The following is an 11,023-nucleotide window of genomic DNA, read 5'->3' as shown; positions in this document are numbered from 1 at the left end:
GCACATGGAGAGAATGAGTGAGGAGAGATTGACCAAGAGGATATATGTGTCGGAGGTGGAGGGAACGAGGAGAAGAGGGAGACCAAATTGGAGGTGGAAAGATGGAGTGAAAAAGATTTTGTGTGATCGGGGCCTGAACATGCAGGAGGGTGAAAGGAGGGCAAGGAATAGAGTGAATTGGAGCGATGTGGTATACCGGGGTTGACGTGCTGTCAGTGGATTGAATCAAGGTATGTGAAGCGTCTGGGGTAAACCATGGAAAGCTGTGTAGGTATGTATATTTGCGTGTGTGGACGTATGTATATACATGTGTATGGGGGTGGGTTGGGCCATTTCTTTCGTCTGTTTCTTTTTTTTTTTTTTTAAATTTTCCAAAAGAAGGAACAGAGGGGGCCAGTTGAGGATATTCCAAAAAAGGCCCAGTCCTCTGTTCTTAGCGCTACCTCGCTAACGCGGGAAATGGCGAATAGTTTAAAAGAAAGAAAGAAAGAATATATATATATATATATATATATATATATATATATATATATATATATATATATATATATATATATATAACAGCAGCAGTGATAACAGCAGTGACAACAGGAGAAGTACTGTGGTCACTGGGCACTGACAGTGACTACAGGTAGAGCAGTAACAGCAACACAGGGACAGTGATAGCAGCAAGGGAACAGCAGGAACAGCGGGAGCAGTAACAACAACCCAGTTGTTGCAACAGGAGCAGTAACAACCACAACTTTATTAGAAACGGCAGCAGTAACAGCAGTGGTAACAACCACAACAGTGGTGACACCACCGTCATTCACAACCACAACAGTGGTGACACCAGCACCATTCACAACCACAACAGTGGTGACAACACCGTCATTCACAACCACAACAGTGGTGACAACAGCACCATTCACAACCACAACAGTAGTGACAACACCGTCATTCACAACCACAACAGTGGTGACACCAGCACCATTCACAACCACAACAGTAGTGACAACACCGTCATTCACAAGCACAACATCACCAATCACAACCACAACAAGGAGAAAAACAGTAATAATAATCACAATAACGGCAATCTGTTGTGACAACACTGCTGGCAGGCAGATGTCACAACCCCTAGAGACAAAATTCCACCTCGTGAAGATACTAAGAACAATAACAACAGTAGTTGTATGGGCCTACCGGTCAACCCATTAGCTTCGAGCCTAACCACAACCAGGAAACAACCTCACACACAACACCACTTCCACAACTAGGTCTCCGGAGAGAAAGGGGGTGAGGGAGGAAGAGGAGGAGGAGGAGAAGGAGGGGTGAGGGAGGATGAGGAGGAGGAGGAGGGGTGAGGTGAGGGAGGTGGAGGAGGAGGTGGAGGGGTGAGGGAGGAGGTGGAAGAGTGGTGAGGGTGAGGGAGGATGAGGAGGAGGAGGGGTGAGGGAGGAGGAGGAGAGGGGTGAGGGAGGAGGAGGAGGAGGAGGACGGGTGAGGGAGGGGGTTTAGGATCCTTCTGTTTGGTATTAGAACTGCGTCAGGGGATTGCTGGGACGGGGCCGCCCAGAGCATCGCATGACTGGGTGATAACGGTGGGCAGGCTCCCAGCGCCGGACGGCCAATGGCGGGCCACCACCCGCTCCGCGGCCGACCAATGGGCGACGCTGTATAAATGAAGTGAGTTTTTACCTCGGCGTCACTGTGGAGTCCCATATGTCTTTATGTTGCACTCGCTTATTACCGGCACGCAGGCGACATCTGACGCAGGAGTCTTCGCTCGCCCGCCCGCCCGCTCGCTCGCCCGCCTCTCTCTCTCTCTCTCACTCTCTCTCTCTCTCTTGCTCACTCTCTCTCTCTCTCGCTCCCACAACCGTTCGCTCGGCAGACAGATGGCGCTTCAGCTGGGATTAATGATGCCCTAGCGTATCATGTCAGCATTGCCAAATGGGGCTGGAAATACTCATTATAATGAATCGTTCTGACAACAAAATTTGATTTCGTTCACCTCGAAAATAAAGACCCGTGAAAATACTCTTAAAAACACACAGACACACAGACACACACACACACACACGGGGAGGGGGATATATATATATATATATATATATATATATATATATATATATATATATATATATATATATATATATATATACAGATTGAGGGGGGGTTGTGACAAGTCTCTCAAGGAGAGAGACAAGAGAGACAGTGAGAGTAAGAGAGAGAGAGAGAGAGAGAGAGAGAGAGAGAGAGAGAGAGAGAGAGAGAGAGAGAGAGAGACAAGAGAGGTGAGTGAGTTCATGGGGAGCGACGAGACGCCGTGAGTAAATCATAAACTCCACATCCACAGCACACATGAGCCGCGTAGCCCCAGGACTTGGCCACCGTCGGCCGCTGGTGTCATTTATTGTTTTACTGTTCCTACAGGAGCAGGGGGGCAGCTTCCTCAACAGCGGAGGCATGCGGTCATTACCTCCTCCTCTACGGCGAAGAGCTCCTGGTGGGGGATAGCGATCGGGCTGGTGATGGCGGCTGGACGAGACACACAACCCAGCCACACCCGGTAGCTAGCGCCACCTGCCATGCCCGGGCGGTGGCTCGCGCAATCCTCCCTACCCCTGCCCCAGCCCAGCCACTCCCCCCTCCTCGGTCATGCCACGCCCCTCGACCACTCCCTTGCCACGCCCTTGTTCATCGACAATCCCCTTGTTTTCTTAGCGCATTGGTCTAATCACCTCGACCTTTGTCAAATCACCTCGAGGCTGTTTGACTCCCGTTGCTGTCTGGGTGTCGCCAATGCCACGCCCTCCATCGCGGCGTTGCCCCGCCCCTACCACACATCTGTCCCCGCCTCTGCCCCTCCCCAGCCATAGCCCGCACCCGCCACATCCCCGTAGTTCGCATAACCGCGCCCCTGCCACACCCACCCACCCCATACTTGCCACACCCCGTTCCCACTAACCCTGTCTCTCTTGCACCCCACTCCTAACCGCATGCCGACCCTGCCACACCCCGTCCTTGCCATAACCCGTCCACGCAACACTCCTGCTCCTGTCGTCATACCCCCGTGTTTGCCACAACCACATGCTTGCCATATCCTCCTCATCCCTGCCACATCTCGTTCCTACCACACCATCGTCGCTGCCACACCCCGTCGTTGTTACACGCCGTTTCTACCATACCATAGCCCCCTGCCACACCCCATCTCTGCCTACCCTCCATCCCTGTCACACCTTATCCCTGCAACAACCTCGCCCCTACAACACTCTAATCCCTGTCACACTCCGTCTTTGCGACACCCTTTCCATGTCTCCTCCTCCTCCTCCTCCTCCTCGTCCTACCACACCCTATTCCTGCCACATCCCGTGCAATGAGGATGGGAACAAAGTGAAAAAAAAACTCAATATGATTATCATCCAGCACAAAATAAGCTTCAGGTATTGTGAGTGTGGGAAGAACTTTGGGAGTCGACATTATCGTTAACCCGTCGCCAGAGTCCCACATTACGGGACTCTGTTGGCAAATATCAGAGCAGCTTTCGAGTATATGGATAAGAAGATAGTGAGCGAGCTGTTCATATCCTGCATGACGCCAAGACCAGATGACGCTTCTCAAGTTTGGTCACCACATCTAAAGAAGCACAAAGAGCTTTTAGAGAAGGTCCAGAGGAGAGCTACTAAGGTGGAATCAAAAGTAAGAGAGCTATGTCATAAACACTAAAGCCTTTCAGTTTACCCACTTTGAAAGAGAGAAGAGTGAGGGGTGACCTGAACATAGCCTTTTAAGTTTTTAAAACATCGATGAAGTGGACTGTGAACAATTAGTTCTTCGAGAGATGGAGCGACAGAACAACCAGAGGACATAACATGAAAATAGACAGAGAACTTGCTAAAAAAAGAAAAAAAAGAATAGCTTTTAAAAGAGTGGTGGATGAATGGAAAAAAAAAAAGGAATGAGGTTAATGCAGGACACCATGCATAAATTTAAGAAGTTGCATGATGGTAGATAATGTTCAATAGATGGGTCGGAACCCACGAGTGTAAAACTTCCTCCCTCGTACAGTGGAAATAGGTTATTGTTAACTTCCCCTGCCACACCTCGTCCCTGCAATACCCTAGCCATATTCTTATCCTTGCCACACTCCCGTCCCTGCCACACTCCTGTCTCTGCCACACCCTCATCCCAGCCACACCCATAGTCCCTGCCACATAACGTCCCTTACACACCTTATCTATGTCACATCCGACCACCCCATCCTCTCACTCTGCCACACCCCTTTCCCTACCATATCCCTATCACACTCCTTTGTCACATCTCATTCCTCATATATATATTCCTATGAGTCCACGAGGAAAATGAAACACGAAAAGTTCCCAAGTGCACTTTCGTGTAATAATCACATCATCAGGGGAGACACAAGAGAGGAATATAACAGTCAGTTGATATACATCGAAGAGACGAAGCTAGGACGCCATTTGGTAAACATGTGATTGTCCAAAACGGCGTCCTAGCTTCGTCTCTTCGATGTATATCAACTGACTGTTATATTCCTCTCTTGTGTCTCCCCTGATGATGTGATTATTACACGAAAGTGCACTTGGGAACTTTTCGTGTTTCATTTTCCTCGTGGACTCATAGGAATATCTTGATCACGCGCAAAATTGTGATCCTTTCCAACATATATATATATATATATATATATATATATATATATATATATATATATATATATATATATATATATCGTTATATTCAGCTGTGTATATAATATATATGTATATCTTAAACCATCTTTCTCTGAGCTCTTCTGTTAATCCACAGACAGGGAAAGAGACAGAATAGAAGATAGTCCGAAGACAAATAGACAGACTGACAGAAAGGCAGATAGTCGTGTGACAGACAGACAGATTGTCAGAAAGGTGGGCAATCCTGAGACAGACAGATGAAAAGATGGTCCTAAGACAGACAGATAGACAGAACGACGGTCCGAAGGCAAACATACAGACAGACAGACTGACAGGAATTTAGATCATCTTGGGACAGACAAGATAGTCAGTCCTAAGACAAACAGACAGACAGAATGACAGAAATTTAGATAATCCTTGGACAGACAGGAGAGATAGTCTTAAGATAGACAGACAGACAGACAGAAATTTAGATACTTCAAAGACAGAGAGACAGATAGAAACTTAGATACTCCTAAAACGGACAGGACAGGGAGTCCAAAGACAGACAGATACGCAGACAGACGGAGAGAAAGATAGGCAGACAGTCCCAAGACAGACAAATGGAAAGATGCTCCCACATACAGAAAGCGAGACATTGAACCAATAAGTACAACAGTGACCCCACTGAGTAAAGTAGTGACCCCTTGAAAAAAAAAACGGTAACCGTAAGTAAACCAGTGATCCCACTGAGTAAACTAATGACCCTTTAAGTAAATCTACGACCCTAAGTAAACCAATGACCCTAATGAGTAAATCAGTGACCAATGAGTAAACCTACGACCCTAAGTAAACCAATGACCCCAAATGAGTACATCAGTGACCCCTTGAGTAAACCTACGACCCTAAGTAAACCAATGACCCCAAATGAGTACATCAGTGACCCCTTGAGTAAACCTACGACCCTAAGTAAACCAATGACCCCAAATGAGTACATCAGTGACCCCTTGAGTAAACCTACGACCCTAAGTAAACCAATGACGCCACTGAATAAACCAGTGACCCCTTAAGTAAATCTGCGGCAATAAGTAAACCAGTCACCTTGAGTAAACCCATAACCAATTGAATGATTGGGCCAGCGACCCTGCGTAAACCAGTCACCCTGAACAAACCAGTGGCTCCCCGAATGAAACAGTGACCCTGAGGGTAAACCAGACTTCCCTGAGTAAGACAAGGTCCCCTGTGTAAACCAGTGCTGCCCTGAGTAAACCAGTGAATCCTAAGTGACTCAAAGATTCTTTGTAATAACCAGAGGAGCCCCTTTAAGTAAACCATTCACTACTTGAGTAAACCAGGGAAGCAATGACCGATATGATTAAACTAGTGATCGCCCCAAAATGTAAACCATTGACCTGTGAGTCAGCCATTGACCCCTGAGTAAACCAGTGACCTGCTAAGTGAACCACTTACTACCTAAGTAAAACAGAGACCCTTAAGTAAACCAACGACTCCCTAAGTAAACCAATAGCTCATGAATAATCAGTGACCCTATATGCAAACCAGCGACCTCCACAAGTAAACTTATGACCCTCTGAGTAAACTCAAGCTCCCAATCCCCTGGGGAAGACCAAGTCAGGAAGTGTTAAAGGTTAAGAAACGATGCGAAGCAATGGAACGAATGAAACAGTTAGCGAAAGATGGAATGAAAGGAACAGGGAAAAAAATAAGGATGGGTGGATAAGAATAGGAGTAAGGTGTGGGGGAAAAAAATAGGGGGTGGCGTGGGGGAAAATAGAATAACGGAACAATTGAGATGATAAGGAGTTAGTGAGAGACAGAATGATAGAAGAGATAGGAGGTGAGAAATACAGTTGGAACATAATCGAATACCTGGGGAAGAGGGTGGATCGTAGATTGAATTAGCTCACTATGAGGTGTATAAGCCCACCATCTCTGGGGTAGGAGAGTTAATCGGTAGGCTGAATTGCGTGAACCTATACGGTTAGGTTCAGGGAAACGCGCACTAAAGAGCTATAAAATCACTTTCCTCCACTTAAATGTTGTCAGATAAGCCTTATCAGTAATGCAATATACGATAAGCATGACAAGTGAGCTGATGAGACAGTACTCCTACTGGGGTGAAAGATGTGATATGACAGGGTGGCCAGATACCCATGGCAAGCTAGCAAGATGGTATGACAGTGTGAGTGAGTACCGTAGAAAAACGAAGTGACAAAAATAACTCATTTATCAAGCCACTCGAGTGGACACGATAGAGTAGCCAGCCTTCCTTTAGGAGGTCTTCGATGTCGAACTGCAACTTGGGGACGAGGGATCTCAGGTGGCAGGAGGTGATGGTGGTGGGGTTAGTACAATATAGCATCCTCCCGAACTGTTGAGTGAGGGGGGGCCAGTTGATTGCTGGAAAGACCAGGGTGTTTGAGCGCCTCTTGATACGTGGTGTAAAAGCGATCAAGCATGATCTTGCATGTCCACTTGTGCGCCTCTTCCAGGAATCCCTTTTGTGTGGTGGGGAGGTCATGAAGACCAGGCTAGAGAGACGGAGGTGAGTGTAAGGAGAATGGGAGTTGAGTAGATGTTCCTCAGTTCAAGCGGAAGGAGTCCAAGTGCCTGGAAGTCTACGAAGAATGAGACGATAGCTGGAGGATTTGACGATGCATCTGACCTGTTCCCTCTAGCTTCAATGATCGTCTAGAGTAACCCCGAGACTTTTGGTGGACTTGTTACCCTGGAGGAGGCCGGGGCCTAGTGAGACAGTAGCGGGTTGTGATAGGGTTAGAAAGCTTGGTGGAATGAACAACTTGGAAGGGACTGGAGCCTAGTGAGAAAGTAGAGGGTGGGACAGAGTTAGAAGCTTTGTGGACTGAACAACCAAGTGGGGGGTTGGTGTGGCCTAGTGAGACAGTAGGTGGGTGGGACAGGGTTGGAAGCCAGGCTTGGTGTGCCTGACTCTACTCTCTTGAACTGGTATGATGGTGACGTGGCTGGCGGTTGACCCAGTTCTGAAGGGGTTGTTGTGGGTGTTCCAGGGGGAGACGATGTAGTCAGAAGAACAGAGTTGTCGACGTTGACAAAAGTGGAGGAGCCCGTTCGACGTGCTTCCATTGTGCAGATGGGTCTGTGTGGTACCTGCGTGCATGTCTGTGTGTGTGTGTGTGTGTGTGTGTGTGTGTGTGTGTGTGTGTGTGTGTGTGTGTGTGTGTGTGTTTTAAGAGATACATCTCTCATTTCTGTACGTTTCTGTGAGTACGTCAGAGACCACAAATAAGTCTGTGGGCAGGTATGTCTATGTGTCTCTATACTCCTCACCATCTTTCTATAGTCAATCTTCTCTATCTATCTTTCTGTGTCCCTTCTTTCGTTCACTCGTTTTTCTTCCTGTTCTTCATCTGTGCATCAGCCGACATTCTCACGGACATAGACTCCCGTAAGCCGCCTCTCTGCCTGCCTCCCTCTTCTCTCTCTCTCTCTCTCTCTCTCTCTCTCTCTCTCTCTCTCTCTCTCTCTCTCCCCGGCACCAGCATCAGACGATCCCCATCAACTATGTCGTTCTCCGAGACTTTCTACCTCACAGAGAGAAAGCTTGATAATGCAAAGATGTCTAGAAATATATATTTTCCCCCGTGTTATATCACTACAGGTTCGTTAAGGATCCATAGCTAGTGTGGGTGTGTCATCAACTGCTTCAAGCTTCGAGAGCCAGTCTGCGTGAGACGTTAAGTTCGTAATCTATAGAGAGATTGCATGTATCATTACGTTCGTAAAGTATCTATAGCTACTCTCTTCGTGGCATTACGTTCGTAAAGTATCTATATCTACTCTACTCGTGGCATTACGTTCGTAAAGTATCTATATCTACTCTCCTCTTGACATTACGTACGTAAAGTATCTATAGCGACTCTACTCGTGACATTACGTTCGTAAAGTCATCTGTAGTTACGTCTTCTTGTTAGCAATGCTGTGTGAGATGATAATGATGTCCATTTAGCTTACAAAAGAGGCGAAGAGAATACTATTTCGTCTCATTATACCCAACGCTCCATGAACCATCCAATCGAGTCTTACCAAACTTATCTCACTGGATCCTTCACTCATACAAGCCATACGAGAGAAAGTCACTGAAATGAAGTTCTAAGTTTGAGAGACTATGTAGCGTAGCGGGCGAGACACACACACACACACACACTCTGGGTTCTTGTCTGAGATAACGATACGAGGGTGAGTCATGTAGCCTTTTCGCCTTCTCTGCTCTGACATCATCTACATAATCCACAAGGTCATCACAGACCCCCATCCTGTAGGTCAGACTTATGTGACCAGGTCATGAGGGGTGATGACGCTAGGGTAACACATTTCTGACTAGAAGTAATCAAAGAAGTGATTGATGTGTGTGTGTGTGTGTGTGTGTGTGTGTGTGTGTGTGTGTGTGTGTGTGTGTGCGCGCGCACGCGCGCGCATTTGTTTGTACATGTGCATACACGCACGTGGTAATATGTATTTGATTGTATACGTGCATGTGTGTGTGTGTGCGCGCGTGTGTGTGTGTGTGTGTGTGTCTGTGTGTGTGTGTGTGTCTGTGTGTGTGTCTGTGTGTGTGCGCGTGTGTGTGTGTGCGCATTTGTTTGTATATGTGCATACATGGACGTGGTAATATGTATTTGATTGTATCCGTGCGTGTGTGTGTGTGTGTGTGTGTGTGTGTGTGTGTGTGTGTGTGTGTGTGTGCGCGCGCGCGCGCGCGAGTGTTTGCGATTACTATCTGTGTGCTACAGGAAGGGAGTTTTACACTCATGTTTCCCAGTCTCTTAACCTTGTGAATAAGTACCGTGTTTTTACTCCTATGTGTATGTATACACAAACACACTCTCTTAGCCTAGCCAAGTGTGCGTGTGGATATACATTCAAGTGTATGTGATTGTGTGCTTGCTTGCATACATATGTAACTGTATGTTTGTATGAATGTATGTGTGGATGCGACTGTATGAGAAGGTGTGCATAAATGTTTCTGTAAGTGCAGTGTTCGCGCGTGTGTGAATATGGGTTTGGTATACGAGTAAAAGTGACTTGTGTTATTTCCTATTTGTTATTATACCTATTTGTGCATACGGCCGATTTGTGTATACACACACACACACACACACACACATACACACACACACACACACACACATACACACGAGGCTCAGCCTCTTAAGTCCCACGTTTTAATGTCTTATGATTTCTTCACATTTTCGAATGGTAGGTCACAGTTACTTGCTCTCTGCCTGGCCTGTTTCGTGAGTCCACCATTCTCCTGCAATAATTGCTTCATCCCCTCCCTCAGTACACTTCCTCGCCTCCCTCCGTACACTCCCTCACCTGCCTTCGTACACTCCCTCACCTCCCTCCGTACACTCCTCAACTCCCTCCGTAAACCTCCGTTACCTAACATCCAGCCGCGCCCTCTCGTCCTGGATTCCACTCTACAACCAGAGAACTGTTCTCTGCAAACAGTATCATGGCATCTTAGAGATCTCTATGTACTTATTGTATCTCCCTTAATCCTTATTCTCCTCCAGTGAGGGTAAAAGTTCAGGTGCCTCCCTCCTCTCCCTGTGGATCGCTCCTCCCAGTTCTGATCCCTTGTTTGTTGTAGACTTTGAAAACCTTCCCAGTGGCACTGAAGAGCCTGGAGTGTCGAGGGATGACCCATCGAACGTCAGTAATGTGGAACGACTGTACTGCCCAAGGGTCCAACAGACCCGGCTGGGGAAAATGTAAAAAAAAAGGAGTTCTAATTGCAATCTACTGAAAACAGAAAATGGACATGAACTTTATGCTTTGATGTACTTTATCAAGTTATAAGATTAGGAAAACATAAATGGAAGTGACAAGTGTTAAAAGAAAATTCAGATAAAGATGAAAATTAATAATGAAAAACGTTTCACAGAAACTATTCATTTAAAGGTCTTAATATCAAAGTTATCCATTCTCCTGCAGGGAAGACAGAAAGCTTCCTTGCATTACCATGATCTACAAGCCATATATTATCTACAGTTTATTCATCCCCCACAATATCCATGAGTCTATCAGACTCAAACACCACTAACCACAAAGGAAGGAATAGCAGCACAGAGTAACACACCCGCCCTCGGCGGTGTCTAAACAAGAACTGAAGATAGAGGGACCTACGTGGTCATACACACATGGGATAACACCGTAAAACAAACGAACCTATGGCTAGTATTCCAAGGTGAATGTGAATCTACGTCTTGTACCGTACGACTCTCCTGATCTCACAGTCCGTAAACTGGAAGAAGGTTTTGACAGTGACGAAACAATATACTTTGCATCCCTCACGATTCTTC

This window comes from Panulirus ornatus, chromosome 3, assembly GCF_036320965.1.
Source record: "Panulirus ornatus isolate Po-2019 chromosome 3, ASM3632096v1, whole genome shotgun sequence".
Classification (NCBI taxonomy): Eukaryota; Metazoa; Arthropoda; class Malacostraca; order Decapoda; family Palinuridae; genus Panulirus; species Panulirus ornatus.
The sequence above is the reverse complement of the archived record's forward strand: the minus strand, read 5'-3'. Positions refer to the sequence as shown.